This window comes from Saccostrea cucullata, unplaced genomic scaffold (assembly GCF_032062105.1).
Source record: "Saccostrea cucullata isolate Sc308-1 unplaced genomic scaffold, CSIRO_AGI_Scuc_v1 ctg515, whole genome shotgun sequence".
Classification (NCBI taxonomy): Eukaryota; Metazoa; Mollusca; class Bivalvia; order Ostreida; family Ostreidae; genus Saccostrea; species Saccostrea cuccullata.
In genome coordinates this window covers 71,459-92,545 of record NW_026929059.1, presented here as the reverse complement: position 1 = coordinate 92,545, position 21,087 = coordinate 71,459, and the positions used below count along the sequence as shown (strand labels likewise).

At 34.0% G+C, this 21,087-nt stretch overlaps 1 protein-coding gene and 2 long non-coding RNA genes across 5 annotated transcripts in view; all 3 read left to right on the top strand.

Moving 5' to 3' along the window:
• The window catches only part of LOC134279700 (multidrug resistance-associated protein 1-like), a 333,553-nt gene that overhangs the window by 255,917 nt on the left and 56,549 nt on the right, over positions 1–21,087 (top strand). The gene's annotated exons all lie outside the window — the stretch shown is intronic.
• LOC134279698 (uncharacterized) lies at positions 3,480–4,545 on the top strand. Its single transcript, XR_009994703.1, has 3 exons — positions 3,480–3,655; positions 4,045–4,152; positions 4,301–4,545. It is a non-coding gene; the product is annotated as an uncharacterized LOC134279698 (long non-coding RNA).
• Positions 7,872–13,252, top strand: LOC134279697 (uncharacterized). Its single transcript, XR_009994702.1, has 5 exons — positions 7,872–8,100; positions 8,218–8,331; positions 8,607–8,734; positions 12,070–12,175; positions 12,597–13,252. It is a non-coding gene; the product is annotated as an uncharacterized LOC134279697 (long non-coding RNA).

The window sequence follows — 21,087 nt, the reverse complement described above, 5'->3', positions numbered from 1 at the left end:
GACCAGTGCTTGATAATTATGCCCATGGGACAAACTGAATTCCTCTCAAAACATTAACATTTGTTACAGATTGCTGTAAAGTATATGATTATGAAAAAATAAGTTTTTACTTAATTTAACATTTTTTGAATAAGGATACAACTATATTTTTACATTTTTTAGGATTATGAAATTTAAAATTTAAAAGACTTAGTTTTTTTTTTTTTAATTTACTTAAATGGACCAACAGACAGCAGCAAAGCAATATATGCCCTCCCTTCTTTGAAGGGGGGCATAAAAAGGCTGGTAAATACATGTAAATGTTTTGACAAGCAATAAATTACAATTAAGAGAATTAGAGAAGAGAGATCTTTCCTCCTGTTATCGAATTCTCAGGAGATAAAGATAACACATGATCAGAGATGCCTAACTTCCCACACTAAGCTCATTAATTATCTTTAACTGGATACATGTCCACTCATATCTCCTTAAGGACAAATGCTTAGATTATAATTGGATTTTTTCTAAGTCCAAAGGGCATAACTCTGTAAAAAATGGCACGATCGTACCCAAAAGAGAACTTGGCCTAGGTATTCATCTGATAAATCTGTATACCAAATTTCATTTCAGTATGTGCAACGGTTGTGAAGAAAATGAACGGAAACTAAGTGGACCGACAGACCGACGGACAGCAGCAAAGCAATATGCCCTACCTTCTTCGAAGGGGGCATAAAAAATATGTTGAATAACTTATAACTGTTACTTCTACTTAAAAATATGTATGTGTAAAACGATAATACATGTGAAAAAATTATCCCAGTTAAACAAGAGTGACTTCTTTTGGGGGCTCCTTTTGTCTCTGAAGATCACATCCACTGTTTTTGTCTTTGAAGACCATATCAACTTTGATGGTATATGGTCACTTTGATGGTAGGGTGCTGAGTGATTGAAACAGTGATGTTGACATTCATACATTTCTGTTTAGGTAGAAAGGTCAGGACTTCAAAAATCAGCCTGAAAAAAAAATTTAATTGTGATAAATGCATATTTCTCACACTGTCTATTTACTTATATACACATATAAAAAAAAACACTAGTCATTTACGCTAAATTTATGAATAACAGATACATGCAAGACATTCCAACAAATTAGATAATAAACACAATGCCATGCACATGTAGTTGCATGGTTACAAAACTACAATGTCATCATGATATTATGAATGATATCAGAAAACAAGACATTTACGAAACATTGATGCCCTGCATGGCAGCTTATGGCAAAAATTGAAGTTTTTCAAATGCAAGTCAAAATCCAAAGGTCAAGGTCAAATTTGGTTGTACCCGCAGTAAGGTCTTTACATAAGGAATACATATGTGAAATATGAAAGCAATAGACCCACACATCAAAATGTGAGCTGCATTAAAGATTTTGTGGACAAACAGGCAGACAGACAGATAGACCTACAGATGGACAAACAGGGCAAAAAATATATACTCCCAAATCTAAGAATATGGGGGCATAACAAGTCAAATACAATACATTATGATGCAACATTTTCCTGATTTACTCAAGCTTACTTTACACTAAAAAAAATAAAACTGTGGCTAGTGTAGGGATATTGCAATGTATGCCATTTCTTTTTAGTCTTTTAACCTAGTTAAAGAATTTTCACTTCTGTAAATCATTTACTTTTGTGTATTTATTGTAATGTACACTATTCAGAACTGTTAAATCATAATTTGTGAACTGATAGAATAAACCTCATTTAAGATTTTTTTATCTTAGAAAATGAGATTCAGAATTTCATATATCAGAACAAAGACAAATTTATTTTAAAAATTTGAATCGTGACATTTTGCATAGGCATTGGAACTGGAGGAGGGGGGGGGGGGGGGGGGGGGCTTAGCCCCCTCCCCCTTTTTTTGCAAAAATAGACATTATATACATGTAGGCATTGAAAATTGGGATTTAACCATTTTCGTTGGTTTTGCCCCCCCCCCCCCCTTTTCAATTTGCTTCCATGTTTTGATATGAATCATGATACAGTTCAAGTGTATCATGACATAACACAATTAACATCTAGCCATACTGTTGTTTATAAATGCACTTCCTGATCTGTCCTAAATTTGATACTGTTTTGTGTGTTGAAGGAGATTATGATATTTGAATTTTTTACCTTCAATGTGATAATAAGGAAGTATCTGTCACAGTCATGAGTGCCTTACTGTGGTCAGAAAGCTTGATTGATAAAGCATCACAGTCCTATATTTTGGGAATTAAGCCTTGGGTGACATTGTAGTCATATCCTGGAGTTGTCCTTATTGTTCTCTCCCTTTCCTGTTAAAATCAAACTTTAGTTTACTTCTCTATTATAATAGTATTCTTCATTTTCAATTCCTCAGTAGGAAATATTTGGATTTTCAGAATTTGAAGCTTGCAATAGATACATGTACATGAGATCTACAATGCTGTACGTGTGACATATATGGTCTACTTGTATAATTTTGTTGAATAATAACAATGATTTTCTATAATTTTAAAACTTAATGTACTAGAATGAGATAATTAATTTTTAATTTTAATGATGTGTTCTAACTCTTTTGGTGTATGCTATAGTTAAACAGGTCCAGGAAAATCACTATATTTAGCTATATAGCTTAATTTACCTATATCTACCTACATGTATTTAACATTTTTAAAAGTGTGTTTTTGGTGAATTGTTTTCAGTCCATTTCAAAGTTGAAAACTAATACTGCCTTATTATGCGACTTTTTGTCTGCTTTTGATAAAAAGAAATTTACTCCGAAATAGCTAAATAAAGCTACATTATATAGGTAAATAAAGCTATATATACATATAGGTAGATTTAGCTATAGGCCTATAGCTAAATATAGTGATTTTTCTGGACCTGTAAATTGGGACTGGGAGAACTCATGGTCTAAATGGTTATCATAACGACGGACATGTGTTCCTCATTTACAGAAATTGTCTCGTCTTATACAGTATTCAAACTTTACCTTTTATCACATCAATGTTTCCTCAGCCCCGTCATCACAGAATTTTTAGTTTTCATTGAGCTCAGTCTCGAATTACAAAGCTCTTTATTTTCTCGAATATTCTCATCATTATTATTGATGCCATTCGCACAACCATGAAATATACCATGTCGCTTGCATCCACAGTCTCGTATTTCTATCAAATTCATTCAGAATGTGTTGTATTACAGCCATAACATGCATAAGACACGAAACTTCTCTCCGTTTCCAATGACGCATGGAAGCCGCCATTGCAACTTGGTGTAAACTACGCTTGAAAAAATAATCCGGATTTAATCGGATTGAAAAAAATAAACCGTTACTTGCTGCTCTAAAAAATAAATAGAACGATTGTTATTTTCCTTTACTTAAATCAATAAACTTATACACAACATTCAGTTTGAATTTTTTGAAAACCGAATTACTCGCGCAAGCCAATTTTCCAGATTTTGGAAAAAGTTTGGAAAGCCTGTGGCAGTGGCGTTATTGGTAGGGAAAGTAGTCCCGGAGAATCGACACTGTATGGAGTTTGATTCTGCATCCCCTAGTGACGGAAAATGTGCTTTGATACCTCAGTAGATGGTGTTTGTGTTTATTAAATGAAAAGGAGTGAATTAAACAGTATGGGATCATAAATGTAAGTAAAAAAAATGATGTTTTTATGATTGAAGTTAATGACAAAGTCTAGTTTGTTGATTTTTTTTTTGTCAGTCTTCGAATCATATGTACCATGTGTACAGACTGTGACATTGACAGACTCAGTTCGTGATTATTTTGGCTGAACTTTTCATCGTATTTTGGAGAGAATCGCAGAGCTTTTAACTGAGTGCAAGATGTGTAAAAAAAATTATATACAGTGAGATGCATCATTTAAATTTTATCAAATACTTTCATATTAAATATTTGTAAAAATTTAAAGGAACAGTAATGAGTAAGATTGATTTCTTCATAATTCAAGTACGTACCTAGTATAAATACCTATTTTTTTTTTTTGAAAGATAATACTAGTCTTTGCCATTTGAGCAGGGAGAAGCTTACAGAAGAAGAAGATAAGCCTTTCAAGTGAAGGAGAGTAAGGAAAGTGGTTGGGTATTTTAAGAAGTGAAGAACCATGTCCTGTGTGTGGAATTGAAGGTATTTAGAATAAACTACATGTAATACACTTTCAAATCTAAATTCTAATAGATCTAGTACTGTGAGTAAAAAATACAACATAATTCAATTTCAAGATATTTTTGATATAAGAATGTATTAAATATTGTCATCATAATCTTTATTGTAGATATTGATCAACTATTCCCACAAGAAGAAGCATTTCCTTACAATGTACCATGGATGTGAGGCAATATAAATCCAAAGGACAAGCAACTTTCCTGCACATTCAGTCTACATTGTTTGCTCACAACAGGACTCAAACCAATTAACATTCTAAGGAAAAACTCTGCTAGGGAAATTAAACTTAGGTGTCACATCCAATACTCTTATTACTCAATTCTAGTTAATGTACTGAAATGGTTTATTTGAATAAATTCACAATCGTTTGAAATTTTTGTTTGTATATTTTTTTCCTCCCTCCCTCGTAGGTTTTGAACTTTAGATGTGACGTTAAACGTAGAATTAACTTTGAACAGCCTAACTAGATTTGAAAGGCCTTGGGAAGTTACAAGTATTATTCCAGCAGTTTCTACAATTAAGGATGTTTTTTATTTTTATATGTTTTAATAAATATCGTGAAATACCGGTATCTGGCTTTCATATCGTGATATATTATCGTGGTGGATAATACCGCAGTATACCGATATACCGGTAATATTGCACAGCCCTATCCCACAGGAACCAGTGACCCTGGGGCCATATCTTTCAAAATTTTGGAAATTTTATAAATTTTATTTCATCATGTTGTTGATTAACACCAAAGTGCTGATTTCAAAGCATTAAATTATTTTCAGACTATATATATCCCCTCCCCCCCCCCTACCAAGTACCTCTGTCCGAGGGGCCTGGAAATTAACCATTTTGGAAGAGGCAGCTTTCTTACTAGTTAAAATATGTACTAAGATCATTGGCATAATACTCAGGAGCAAAGGAAAAGATTTTCAAAGAATTCATGCATTTCACTATACATGTATAAACATTAAAACCCTGCCCTAGCACAAGAAGCCCTGACCCAGGGGCACTGAAATTCACAAATCTCAAAGCGGCATCTTTCCTACTCATCACTATGTACATAGATCATTGGTTTAATACCCAGGTGCAAGAAAGAAGATTTTTAAAGAATTAATGTGCATTTTCACTATGTAATCAATAGAGCCCCCAACCCAGGGGCCAGGAAATTCACAGTTTTGGAAAAGCAGCCTTATTCAACATAACTATGTACTTGGTTAGTTTATTAGCTCTACTGGTCCGAGACCAGAAGAACTGATGCGATAGTAATGCGTCCGGCGTCCGTCCATCTGTCTGTCCGTAAACAATTTTTCAAAATACTACTCCTCCTTCAGTTTTGGTCCGATTCCAATACAACTTAGCACACAAGTAGACTACACAAAGATACATAATTCTGTTTATCGGTTTTTAGCTCACCTGAGCCGAAGGCTCAAGTGAGCTTTTCTGATCACATTTTGTCCGTCGTCCGTCCGTCCGTCCGTCTGTAAACTTTTCACATTTTCGACTTCTTTTCAAGAACCAATGGGCCAATTTTAACCAAACTTGGTACAAAGCATCCTTGGGTGAAGGGGGGCTTTAATTGTTAAAATGAAGGACCAAGTCCCCTTACAAGGGGAGATAATCAAGAAAATACAAAAATAGGGTGGGGTCACTAAAAAATCTTCTTCTCAAGAACCACTGGGCCAGGAAAGCTGAAACTTATGTGGAAGCATCCTTGGGTAGTGTAGATATTAAATTGTTAAAAACATGACCCCCGGGGGTAGGGCGGGGCCACAATAGGGAATCCAATTTTTACATAGAAATATATAGAACAAATCTTTATAAATCTTCTTCTCAAGAACCACTGGGCCAGGAAAGCTGAAACTTATGTGGAAACAGCCTTGGGTAGTGTAGATATTAAATTATTAAAATCATGACCCCCGGGGGTAGGGCGGGGCCACAATAGGGAATCCAAGTTTTACATAGAAATATATAGAACAAATCTTTAAAAATCTTCTTCTCAAGAACCACTGGGCCAGGAAAGCTGAAACTTATGTGGAAGCATCCTTGGGTAGTGTAGATATTAAATTGTTAAAATCATGACCCCCGGGGGTAGGTCGGGGCCACAATAGGTAATCCAAATTTTACATAGAAGTATATAGAACAAATCTTTAAAAATCTTCTTCTCAAGAACCACTGGACCAGGAAAGCTGAAACTTATATGGAAGCATCCTTGGGTAGTGTAGATATTAAATTATTAAAATCATGACCCCCGGGGGTAGGGCGGGGCCACAATAGGGAATCCAAGTTTTACATAGAAATATATAGAACAAATCTTTAAAAATCTTCTTCTCAAGAACCACTGGGCCAGGAAAGCTGAAACTTATGTGGAAGCATCCTTGGGTAGTGTAGATATTAAATTGTTAAAATCATGACCCCCGGGGGTAGGGCAGGGCCACAATAGGGAATCCAAGTTTTACATAGAAATTGATATGAAAAATCTTTAAAAAACTTCTTCTCAAGAAACACTGGGCCAGGAAAGCTGAAACTTATGTGGAAGCATCCTCGGGTAGTATAGATATTAAATTGTTAAAATCATGACCCCCAGGGTTTGGACAGGGCCACAATAGGGAATCCAAGTTTTACATAGAAATATATAGAACATATCTTTAAAAATCTTCTTTCAAGAACAATTGGGCCAGGAAAGCTGAAACTTATGTGGAAGCATCCTGGGGTAGTGTAGATTCTAAAGTTTTAAAATCATGAAAGGGAAGGGGGTAGTGGGGCATGATTGGTATAGCAAGAGGGGGAATCTTGTAAAGAACTGCATCTGACCCAAGTTACTCAGGTGAGCGATATGGCCCATGGGCTCTTGTTGATTTTAATGAACAGTGTTGCCGTGGTTACTAAAAATAAAAATTTCTGTGAAATTGTTTCAAAATGCTACTCCTCCTACAGTTTTGGTCTGATTCCAGTATAACTTAGCACACAAGTAGACTACACTAAGAAAAATAATTCTATGTATCGGTTTTTGATTTCGATGAACGATGTTGCTGTGGTTACTAAAAATAGAAATTTCTGTGAAATTGTTTCAAAACACTACTCCTACAGTTTTGGTTTGATTTCAATATAACTTAATACACAAGTAGATTACACTAAGATACATAATTCTGTATATCGGTTTTTGATTTCAATGAACGTAATTGCCTTGGTTACTAAAAATAGCAATTTCTGTTAAATACTCTCAAAATGCTACTTCAAATACAGTTTTAGTCTGATTATGATACTGTAGAAGTACTTTTTTCCGCGTGGTATTAATTTACACTATATACGCGGACACAAACTTTCCGCGGAAATATGTCTTAGCGTACTTAATATAAATGTATGGCATATAGTGACAGTCTAAGCTGAAATCCACGTAATTTTCTACCCGTGGATTAAACAGAAATTGAGATTCCGCGGAATTATGACCCCGTGAAAAAAAGTACGTCTACAGTATAATGTGGCAAGTAGACTACACTAAGAACATAAAGAGACTTATTCAAGGATCATTATTCTATTTATTGCTTTTGTAAAGTTTCAATTCCTACTTTCCTCTTCCTTTGCTATAAGTACAAACCGCTAGAGCTTCAGTCTTACAGTTTTGATCTGATTTCAATATAATTTGGCACACAAGTAGATTACACTAAAGATACATAATAGGGTCTGTAAGTCTCGTCACGTGACTCGCGAGATTTTATGATTTTTTTTCACTTCTGGGTACCTGACACATGGAGTTGTGTATTGAGTTAAGCGTGTTTCTGGTTTACACAAGGCTTTCGGGGGAAAGTTAAGTAGTTTTACATCGCAGAAGGGTTCTCTGGCTTACGATGGATGAATTGCGTGTCAGAAAAGCTTGGGTGCGAGTGTCCACCTGGAAAAAAATCGATCGAAGTACAGGTAAACAATCAGAGAATGTCTACTGTTTCTTGTTTATTTTGATAGAAAATGAAGTGTTTTATTTTATACCCGAATGAAATAGTTTCGTAATCATCTTACGCCTTAATTTGTTAACAGATTTTTCTTGAATTTGAGGACGATAATGTTATTATCAGCTGATTATAGAGGAGAAGTTTTGTCAGTGTCCGATGGGTACAAACGTCATATTGTGGCTGCATCACTTTTGTGTGGGTAAATATTTTTTTTTAAATAAAGTTTTACCTGTTGTATGTCACTGGATCAACTTTTGAGCTATAAATGTTTGTAGCCATTTAGATCTACTTCCCAAAGATAAGATGTTCATATATTTTTTGCTATCTCGCTGCATTCAACATTTAACAAAATTCAAATCACTTCAATACAATTACCATATATCTCACTTTAGACAGTATGGTCGTTAAACTTTCTGTATATTCAATTTATTCATCGATCTTACACAATTATATACACTAAAACTTATTTTATAGCAGAAGTACAAGAGAACCAGGCAGTAACACAGATGAAAGATGCGGTTGCTGAAAAATCCAAAGTCAAGCACCTAAGACATAACTGACTTTGAAAGATCAGCCTTCTTAAAAATGCAAATCAAATACAGGTATGAAATTGATGCAACAGAATAAGTTCTAGGTCATATATATAGAATTTATTCTCTTAAGACATAACATATCAAAATATTACAAAAAAGTCATGGATGTGTAGTGATGCTTTACCCTCACCCACCCCAAGGTTTTCTTTTAGACATTTACCCATGATTCATCTATACTGTCATCTCACCTCACTAAATTAATTGAATGATTGTTGTTTAACTTCCCTCTCAAGAATTTTTCACTCGTATGGAGACGCACTCACTTGACGGTGGAGAGCTGCAAATTTTGTCCTATACTCGGCACTCAGGGCCATTGAGTAGTGAGGTATATTTTTCATGCCAGTACCTGTTACATGGTTTTAACGGTCTCGTATGAAGGACCAGTCTCCATGTCCCACAGTGGGAATCAAAATCTTCAACGTAATCACCTCACTGTTAAAATGGGATGATACCCTTGTCAACAGATTAAATGTATAATGATATGGACGAAGGTCCTAAATTCGACAGTGTCCGAATTTCAACGGTTTTCTTATTTTGTTTATATCTGGCTCATTCTTGCGAGATCAGGCTGGTCTGTGTAAACATAGTACCCCTGTAGACTTACGATTATATTACCTATATCATGAATGAAAATACATTTCAAACACGAAAGCTTTCATTTCATATAATTTTAGGGGAAAAAATGTCTGCCTTGCGTAATATCACTTTTTGACACAGATATGAAATCTGATTACTGGAATATGTTTGCTACAAATAACTTGACAAAATGCCGTCTGCATAGACTGACAATTCAGTAATGAATATCGCGCGACTAAGTTATGGAAAATAAGGCCAAGCCAGTTTTATTTTGAATTTATCAGAACTATATTTTTAAAAAAGAAAATAATGAATTTTTATCATATTTTGAATTAAAAACACAATGACTAAGAATGTTGTTATACTTAAATTTTAATGAATTTTGGTAATCATCTGCAATATCCTGAAAATGTAATTGTGTATTTTCTTTCTATCTTTTTTTTTTTAATACTTTTTTCCCCTTTTAATTAAGTACTATAATGAATCTTTACATAGAATTATTTCAATGCTTAGAATATTACATTTTGTTTCTTTTAAACTTTTTCACCATTACATACTTTTTAAAACAAAATTATTTCATTCTCTACTTACATTAAAAAGGTACTAAAATAATATTTAATAACTCTATACGGATTATATGTAAAAAAAAAAAAAAAAAAAAAAAAGGTTATATAAGTTTACCTATTGTTAATATTTGTTGGCTGATCCTGTAAATAAAATGACATCAAACTACATGTTGTACACACCATATCGGTGTGTATATTGGACATTTTCACCATAAGAAATTTTCAACTATGACAAAATTATATTCACAAAATGGGCCCAGTATGATGAAATGAAGATTGGGGGGCCTTGTCAATATTGAGTGACCTGAAATACCGTTGCAGCACACAGGCTATCTGCCTCGTATGACTAATTCATCTGTCCTCATTGCATTTAGGAGTGACAAAGTGATGAATTCAAATGTTAAATTTACAATCGTGGCCATTAAATAACCTTCTATTGCAAAAAATTAATCTAATTTCATTTCTACTAAAAATTTGTTTTGCTTGGCCTTCCTGATTGCTTGCATATCGATCGATGATGTAACCGTCGAAATTAGGACTCGGTAATGGCGGCGCCCATTGTTTTTTATGTCACTTTTGAACTCATCACCAATAGAAGTAGATAAGACTGACTGGATAAATCTTTACACAGGAAAGAATACAATTTGAATGATGTATTTACCGCTCAATTTATTTCAATGGATTTTTGCTTACATAAAATAAAATATTGCATTAATACATTGAAAGACTGTCGAAATATGGGCACACGAGGGTATGAATCAATTTTTTTTTTTACTAAATGATTAATATACTTGTCAACATTGGCCATCAATAAATATGTTTTTATCCAGGTTAGTAGGTGGGGTTTTTTTGTCTTACAGTATCCGGGATTGAAAAAATTGATAACTTTCATATTCACAATCACAGACTCAGAAATCTGTTGATGTTTTCATTACTAGCTAGATCGATTATATATGTATAGATCGAAACGCATCCTTAAAAAAATACCTTATCTTTTAAAATGTCTATGGAAATAAGGGGGAAAATGAAAATTGAAGTGCTGAAAAAATGATTGCTAATGATAGGGCTGATTTTAATGGGTCAGTCTGAGTACAAATCATTTTGTTATTGTTGGCCTTAGTATGGCACCCTAGATATGAAAATACAGTGTGTAAAACAAATATTCTAAAATCAAAATTTTTTATGAAAACATTTTTTGGTATAAAAAGGACAATTTCTATTCTGTTTATCTAGTAAAATAATTTATAAAATTTAATGAAGAAGGTTAAGATTTGCATTAAATATCCAGTAAATGGACATTTACCAGATTTATAACTCATTACACCTAAATTGTGACATGACCCAGCGAGTTTTCCTTTAAAGTCAACCATACTGTAACTACGATACAGAACACTTTTTGTGGGCGTTTCTTACGCAAATGAGCAGAAACCGTACTGTATCTGCAAAATATCAATGATACAGTACATTTTTTTTTAGCGTTGACAGACGTAACAATCGTTCATTTCGCATGATAGCACTGTTAGTATTTACTTAAAATTTTAGGTGAATTCAGAAAAAAAAATTTCAACGTGAACATAAAGTTATGAGTGTTGGATTCAAAAAATTTAGAATGGAGGGAGTTGGGCAGTTCACAAATGATTACTTTTACACACCACCCCCCCAAAAAAAAATGGAAAATCGTTTTTCGTGGAGGTAGATAAATAATCAACCCAGACACCATGTGCGTGATATCGTTACTTGTGATAAATTACAAAGCGTATGTTTACAAGGTTAGCAAAAACAATCTACAAAAGCCAAATAGAAAAGGCTCGAAGGGGGTGGGGTGGGGGCATACCAATGCGCACCTGTGAGTGCTGGATCCCCCTTTGGTTACTCTACATTTTATTAAAACATGAAGGTAAATGCCCCCCTTTCCTTTCATCTGTTTATTTCAATTTTGTATATTATGACGACCGGTGGATGACATTGTCGAACATTTCTCTCAGAATAGCACTCCCCCTTTTTTCCATTTATCTGGTTGGACATTTCTCTAAGAATATGATCTCCCCGAAGCATTTTTCTTTTTTGCTCTCGCCTCAAGCCCCGCCCTGTATCTCTGATACAGTAGGAAACTCGTACTCTAAATATAACTTATTAGTAATGCATACTGGCACAACTGTGCAATAATTCGAAGGACATGTTAAGAAGTTTGCTATATTACAGGATTTTGTCTGCATATCTGGAAATCTTAGGACATCACTGATTTGATCAAGAACTCATCCAGCATGAAGTTTAGCCATGTGCCTCACCTGTCATGACAAAATTAAAGGTAAGTAACCATATCAGCAAAGAATCTGACAAGCAAAACCTTCAAAGGATTTACATTTAAGATACTTATTTAATTAGTAGTTTTAATATCGTATAAGCAGAATTTTTAGCGAGGCATTATCAGCTAGGTTTCTGAGATTGCTAAAATTGAATTTCACTGAAAATTAAATGTGTTTAAGTTGTAATAATTATGTTAATTAAAATTATATACAAATATTCTAAAGTTAGTAAGCTTTTAAAAATCACTAAAATTACTTCTTGCTAAATAGAAAATACCAAATTTTAAAGACAGATCACTAAATTTGCATCTCGCTAAAATTTCCACGTGTACTGTATTTTAATTTCTGTATTAAAAATGTTTTGTTTACATTTTATAAAAACAAAAAATATATATATTTAAATCAAAGTCATTTTTATTTTAGCACTTTGTGACAGTGGGAAGATGGGATTTAAAACATGACATGGCTCCATATTACTGCATCAGAGACCAATCCAGGTCAACTTATAAAGTGAAGGAAAACAGTCAAGCATCAATTGGAGCCACATGTACATATGTAACCGCCTTAACAACATGTCTTCTTATTTAAGAAATCACAGTGACCAGTTGTACCTATGATGTTGGACGAGATCATGATAAAAACTTTTGGTGCACTCATCACTATCTGCAAAGAAATGAAAATTTTAAATGACTTGTATCAACACTTTTGTACTACCGGTACATCTGGCTTGTATTTTCAGATCGCGTTAGCCTTTATTTACCTTCAAACAAAATTTTATAAGTACCAACCTGCAGGTGTAAAATGTTTGAAACAATTTGCTTGTCTCAAAAGGAAATTCTATGCCATTTAGCAGTGTCGTGAGTACTAGACTGAGGTCACAATTCCACCGGCAAAGAGTACATCGGGTATTTGTTGCTGAATGGTGCCATATAAAACACTTTTCACAAGAACCTGGAAAATGTATTAAGTTGGAAGTGAACATCTACACAAAAAAGTGAATACTTTCTCAAATATTAACAATTATATATTATGCCTGTGTACATCCTAAATATATATATAAAACTAATTACACAAGTAACTAGCAGATATACAAAGTCAACATCCTTAATTTTTTTCTTAAGTTCATGTATAGTGTATTGAAATAAACATGCAATATTTGTCTTGTTACACTGAAGTATTTTTTAGAAAATGTTATTCATTGAAACAAATGTGCAAACAATCTGCACAGTTAGCCATTTTTTATGGAGAACTTACATGTACCTATCAACGTGCATTTTCAATCGTTGGGATGTAATGTTAGGCACACCGAAGGAGAAAAGTACTTGTTAACAAATTTTTTTCCAATCAAATTTGATGATTTAATTAGAAAGTATGTGCCAAATTTAACTAGTATTATGGTTAATTGATTTACCATAGTATGTGAGCTTTCGTGAATTTGATAAATAAATAAACTACAGTAAAACTCGGTTATAACAAAGTCACTGGGACCTGTGAAATTACTTTGCTATATCCGTAATCCATTATAACAGTATAAGAAATTCATTAAATTTATATAGCTGGGGATCAGAGATAACTTCGTGAATTCACAATATCCATGTTCGTACTAACCGAGTTTTGCTGTAGTAGGTTTGAAATATTGAAGAAAAAAAGTGCAGCCCAAAATTTACCCAATACAAAATAAAATAAATTCTACTTGGAAGTTGTCACACTCTTCATGAGTGTAAGAAATATGAGATATACTATACATAATGTGAACATATTACATTTAGCCATGTATTCTATTTAGTGGGAAACATAGTCCAATAATCCAAGTACATCATTAAATGTCTTGTATATGAATTTTATAACTAGCACATTCAGATTGAGCTAAATTAAATCTACGATAACTTGTTGAAAATTGAATTTACGCCAAATATTGTACACGCCAAATGTAATACATTTACAGTATGTAAAGCCTCATGAAAAGATCTATACCGGTATATAATGGATGACACATTCAGTCGAAGCGTTGTCCCTTTTTCGGTATCTGCTGGATCCCTGTAAAATATGATGACAAATGTAGATAAAATATTCTATTGTTGAAGGATGAATGTCCTATGGACCCAGTTATTGCCTTTTTGGAAACACCGTTAGATTGTTAAATCTATGACAAATTCCTTCATTAGAAATCTTCCTATTTCTAATTCCTATTTTAAGAAAGAAAAAATGTCTCATAATTGTAAGAGTATTTGGGAAGGGAGTCATAAGGCTATACAAGTTATATTGAAATTGAATATATGGTGAATACTTCCCTGTTTTAGACTGTTTACATGAAAGAAGTAATATTTGATATTTTCATTTCTGGATAGACTACATAATAAGCTGATCTATTTTATTTCTACTGTAATTGAAGTATAATAAATAGGCTTAGCCCCCCCTATATTTTGCAAATATATACATAATATAGGAATTGAAAATTGGAGTTTATCTTTATTTTGTTGGTTAAGCCCCCCCCCCCAATTCTATGTACTTGCCCCATATGCTAAATAAATGAAATAAATTTAAGCAACCAATATCTAGGGGACCTTTTAGTTTGGAAACACATTATTTCAGCTTTAAAACTATTTAAATTTTCCTGTATGCTTTAAAATGTTCGCCACCACACTGCTAATCGTGACCCGTTCAGAATGGCTGGTATGTATGTCATTTAATAAAACAATAAGGCAATTAAACTTTTCTCCTAGACTGGAATTAAAAACTGTTCAATTTCTGGCATTAAAACACACTTTGAAACATGCTGAGGAAGGACCCCCCTCTCCTCTTGACCAAGTAAGGTTAAACATTCTGCAAAGAGTTGCGTTTGAATTGAATTTTTTTTTATACTTTTACCAGGAATGAACTACATTACTCATTTACTATGGTTTAATATGTCAGAACTGTCTATTTTAAGTTTTTTAACAAAGATTTTGTTGCCATGGTTGGAAAACAAACAACATTTCTGTGAAATCTTTCAAGATGCTGTATTATAAAACATCTACTGTTACTTTTTTAGCATGACTTCATGCATTTTCATGAATAAACATGAATAATAATATTGCATTTTTTGTTTACAAATAAGCAAGAATATTCATGAATGCTAATGGTTCATGAATTTTATTCATTCATGAACATTCCTGAAAAAATTCATCAAATTATTCATGAACAGTTCATGAAGATCCTATGAACTTATTATTGGACATTCTTGAAATGATGAATCTTTATGAATATGACTCCTCATGAATTATTCATGAAAAAAAATATTCATGAATATTCATCAATTTTCTTTCATGAATAAAAATTCATGATTTGAAAATGTCCAATAATAAGTTCATAGGATCTTCATGAACATTTCATGAACATTTCATGAATAAAATTCATGAAAAATTCAAGGAAATTCATGAATTATTCATGATCGTCTCGCAGGGGTATAAGGCCTAAAGACTCTTAAGACATTAGTGAAGATATAGGGAAAATCTTTAAAAATCTTCTTCCTAAGAACCACTGGGCCAGGAAAGATGAAACTCATGTTGATGCATCCTCCTGTTGTGTAGATTCAAGTTTGTTCAAATCATGACCCCCAGGGATAGGGTGGGGCCACCATGGCCGACCAAAGTTTTACATAGGAGTGTATAGGGAAAATCTTTAAAAATCTTCTTCTCAAGAACCACTGGGCCAGGAAAGATGAAACTCATGTGGAAGCATCCTCCTGTAGTGTAGATTCAAGTTTGTTCAAATCATGACCCCTGGGGGTAGGGTGGGGCCACAATGGCCAACCAAAGTTTTACATAGGAGTATATAGGGAAAATCTTTAATAATCTTCTTCTCAAGAACCACTGGGCCAGGAAAGATGAAACTCACGTGGAAGCATCCTCCTGTAGTGTTGATTCAAGTTTGTTCAAATTATGACCCCCAGGGGTAGGATGGGGCCAAAATGGCTGATCAAAGTTTTACATAGGACTTGATAGGGAAATCTTTAAAAATCGTCTTCTCAAGTACTTCAAAGCCATGATTAGTGATATTTATATGGAATCATTCTCAGGTAGTGTTGATTCTAGTTTGTTCATATTATGACCCCCCAGGGATAGGGTGGGGTCACAACGGGGGATCCAAGTTTTACACTAAATATATTTTAAAAATCTTCTTCTCAAGAATAGCAAAGCCATGATTAGTGATACTAGTATTTATATGGAAGCATTTACGGGTAGTGTAGAATTAAGTTTGTTCAAATTCCTGATTTAAATTTATTCAAATCATGGCCCTTTGGTGTAGGGAGGGAAACAATGGGGAATCAAATTCAAATTTTTATGAAGTTATATATAGGAAGAAAATGTTTTTTAAAATATCTTTTTATCAAGAACAGCAAAGTCATATGCTGTATTAATATGAAAGCATTCTCAAGTAGTATTAAATTCAACACCCCCCATCCCCCCTTCTGATTTGTGCTTTTTCCTAGCCGATTTGCTCAGGTGAGCAATGTGGCCCTTGGGCCTCTTGTTTGGCCAATACCGTACTTTGTTCTTAGCAAGAGTAGAATGCAGTATGCTAGGTAATTTTACAATGACCCTAATTTCTACGTGCTAAAAATGTATTCTATAAAACAACCAGAGAAATTTCAATCTGTTGAAGATGACATGATGAAAAATAAGGTAGACTTGAAAACATGCATGCGCATTCATTCAATTGTATTTGACAATAAGCCAAGCTATCATGTTTAGTAAGTAAAATTGTAATTATGTTCCCCAAGCCATTATTATTATTATTATTATTATTATTCTCCGCGAGTGTTCTCATTATTATTATTATTATTATTATTATTCTTTTTTTTCTTCTTTGAAACTGTTCACCCAACTGAGCTAAAACCTTTTTCGGGTTAATAGGTGTGTAGTGTAGGTGTGCAACACGAAGGTCATTTTGTGCGCATACGCATGCACGTGCGGGCGCGTGAAATGAGTGAAATGACGGATATACTTTATATAGCCATAACTTTAACATTTTTTGATGAAATATTTTAAAACTTATATTAATGGTGTAGATAACGTGACACTCTTTCACGCGCATGCACGTGCGCTGCTTTTGGCTGCAACAAAAACCTCAATATCTTTTCTGTTTTTTGACGAAATGCTATGAAATTTAGAAGATAGGCATACTTTAGGATGTACTACAATATGATATATAACAATTGTCATGTAAACACGCGCATGCACGTGAGCTGCAATCTGATTGGCTTAAACTTTAAATGGCTATAACTCCCTTGTTTTTCAACGAAACAGTATGGGATTTAGAACATAGACAAACATAATGGACTCCCACAAGGAAGTATGGTCGTCATGCACATGCATGCACGTGCATGCACGTGTGCTTTGCTGTGATTCGCTGAAACAAAAATTGCAATATCTTTTTTAAATTTTTGACGAAATGCTTTAAAATTTTAAACATAATCATGCATTAGGATGTCCTACAATATGATATATATTTTCGTGAAATACACGTGCGCTGCAATCTGATTGGCTTAAACTTAAAATGGCTATAACTTCCTCGTTTTTCAACCAAACAGGATGGGATTTAGAACATAGACAAACATAACAGACTCCTACAAGAAGATACAATCGACATGCACACGCATGCACATGCGTGCATGTAAAATGAGTAAAATTACAAATACACTAGATTAAAACGTATTTTTTGATACTTTTGGATAAAACGCTGTAATTTCTAGTATATAAATAGTGTAGACAAGATGATATGGTCATTACGCACATGCATTCAAATGCGCATGCGTGCAATGCATAAATTTGAATATACTGAATATACTTCTTGGAAAACATTGTTATAGTCTAAAACGCATAGAGTTCGTCTTATTTAATGAAGCTTACAGGGAATACGGCACCAAAAGGGAGTTGGGGAGCGTTTGGGGAACATCTGTAACGGTTCCCGTTACAATTAGCCCTAGTTGTCTTTAATTTGTTTTAAATTATCTTTAGGTCTTTCCACCTTTCCGTGGAAAGACTTATTGAAATTGTTCTGTTTATTATGTTCCCCAAACGAAGTTGGGGAACATATTGTTTTTACTCTGTTTCTTATTATGTCGCCCCGAACGAAGTCGGGGACGACATATTGATATTGTACGCATGTTTTTTTTATCCAGGCTGTTTCTCGGAGATGGTTGGGACAATCTTCCTGAAACTTTCCTCAAAGGACGATCACTGGTTGTAGTTGTGCAGTGAGGTCGTTCAGTTCCAATATGTCTACCGTTGCCATGGAAACCTGTAAAAAGCGACGAATTTTGTCCGCGAGTGTTCTCTCTGGTCCCTTAAACGTTCGTCGTGAAATTTTGCTTATTTTAATGATTAGTATCTGTAGTTGTGCGATTTGCATTTAAAATTTTCAAATAATTGATTATTGCCATGGAAACCAGGGGAAAGTTAAAATTCTTTAATTTCAATTTTCTCAATAACTACGCAAGCAATCATTTTGAAACTTTCAATGTTTATTCCTTGCAATGTGTCAAAGTGATTTCTACTTTTAAAATAATTGTAATGAGTCGCTCACAGTTGCCATAGAAACGAAACAGAAAAAAAGGTTAAGATGTACACATGTGTTCTCCAAGGTCTAGGTCAAAGGGTCAAAGTCCTTCATATCCAATAAAAGTTCTTTTCACAAGGATTACATATTTGAAATACGAAAGCCCTAGCCCTTACCGTTCAAACGTTATGGCTAAGGTACTATGTTCAAGACGACCCCCCCCTTTTGAAGCGCACAGCCAGGTAGAATACACAGATATAACATATACAACTTACAAGTAACGTTTTAAAAGTTTCATTCATAAAATTCAGTTCCCGTCATGTGAAATTTTGCCATCATTCATTCTCCTTTTGTTTTGTCTCTTGAATTTATAATTATTTTATTTTATCTATATAAAAAAAAAAATAACGATTGTCAGCTGCATTTATTATCATTTTGCGTTTTCTTGTATATCTATTACTTGTATATTATTTCATTAGATAGTGCAAGTATGAATTAGAAAATTGGTACGTCATTTCCATAGTTTTTATTCATTCATAAATCCTTGGATCCGCTCCTGCAGGTGCGCGAAGCCTTGATCACCACTGTATACAAAACATTCATCTCGCCGAAAATGTTCATGATTCCGCTAAACTGAGAAAGTTTACACATGATTTATCATCTCATAACAAACATCAGCTCTGTGCAATGCAGAAATGCTCGAATTGAAGGGGAAAATTCAGGAATTATTGATGGGAAAAATTCAGGAGTTATTATGTCGCCCCGAACGAAGTCGGGGACGACATATTGATATTGTACGCATGTTTTTTTTATCCAGGCTGTTTCTCGGAGATGGTTGGGACAATCTTCCTGAAACTTTCCTCAAAGGACGATCACTGGTTGTAGTTGTGCAGTGAGGTCGTTCAGTTCCAATATGTCTACCGTTGCCATGGAAACCTGTAAAAAGCGACGAATTTTGTCCGCGAGTGTTCTCTCTGGTCCCTTAAACGTTCTTCATGAAACTTTGCTTATTTCAATGATTAGTATCTGTAGTTGTGCGATTCGCATTTAAAATTTTCAAATAATCGATTATTGCCATGGAAACCAGGGGAAAGTTAAAATTCTTTAATTTCAATTTTCTCAATAACTACGCAAGCAATCGTTTTGAAACTTTCAATGTTTATTCCTTGCAATGTGTCAAAGTGATTTCTACTTTTAAAATAATTGTAATGAGTCGCTCACAGTTGCCATAGAAACGAAACAGAAAAAAAGGTTAAGATGTACACATGTGTTCTCCAAGGTCTAGGTCAAAGGGTCAAAGTTCTTCGTATCCAATAAAAGTTCTTTTAACAAGGATTACATATTTGAAATACGAAAGCCCTAGCCCTTACCGTTCAAACGTTATGGCTAAGGTACTATGTTCAAGACGACCCCCCCCCCCCCTTTTGAAGCGCACAGCCAGGTAGAATACACAGATATAACATATACAACTTACAAATTCTCCTTCTGTTTTGTCTCTTGAATTTATAATTATTTTATTTTATCTATATAAAAAAAAATAACGATTGTCAGCTGCATTTATTATCATTTTGCGTTTTCTTGTATATCTATTACTTGTATATTATTCATTTCATTAGATAGTGCAAGTATGAATTAGAAAATTGGTACGTCATTTCCATAGTTTTTATTCATTCATAAATCCTTGGATCCGCTCCTGCAGGTGCGCGAAGCCTTGATCACCACTGTATACAAAACATTCATCTCGCCGAAAATGTTCATGATTCCGCTAAACTGAGAAAGTTTACACATGATTTATCATCTCATAACAAACATCAGCTCTGTGCAATGCAGAAATGCTCGAATTGAAGGTGGCATGTCAGATTCGTTTTCCGGCAGAACCTCTAAAAATGAAAGTGAAAGTAGGGAAATTTCAGAGTTCTCACTGGCGTTATAATACACAAAATAATTCGGCTGATCTTCTTAATAAATTACACTTGCCAAGCTTTTTTGATAGGAAAGATACTGCCAATTAACAAGTATGAGGCTCAGTTCAGTACATCTGCCCGAATTCTTTTATGCAAGTCTGCAAATTTAGGAACTTGTAATTTTTTCCTGCACTACTTTCTTCTCCTACCGATTCTAAAAATAATTAGTGGGATGTACCCAATTAAGGTCTTTCGTTTCCAACGGAAAGGACTGATACGACTCGGTGGTTGTCCAAGCTTAGCTAATGGACCATTGTTTTAGTGATGATAAAAATGATAATCCTGTTCAGTACGGGGCGACATATGCTATTGCTTGCAATAGCAGACTTTCTAGTTATGTCGTCCCAGACGAAGTCGTCGGGACGACATATTGCGATTGTATGCATGTTTTTTGTCCAGGCGTTTTCTCG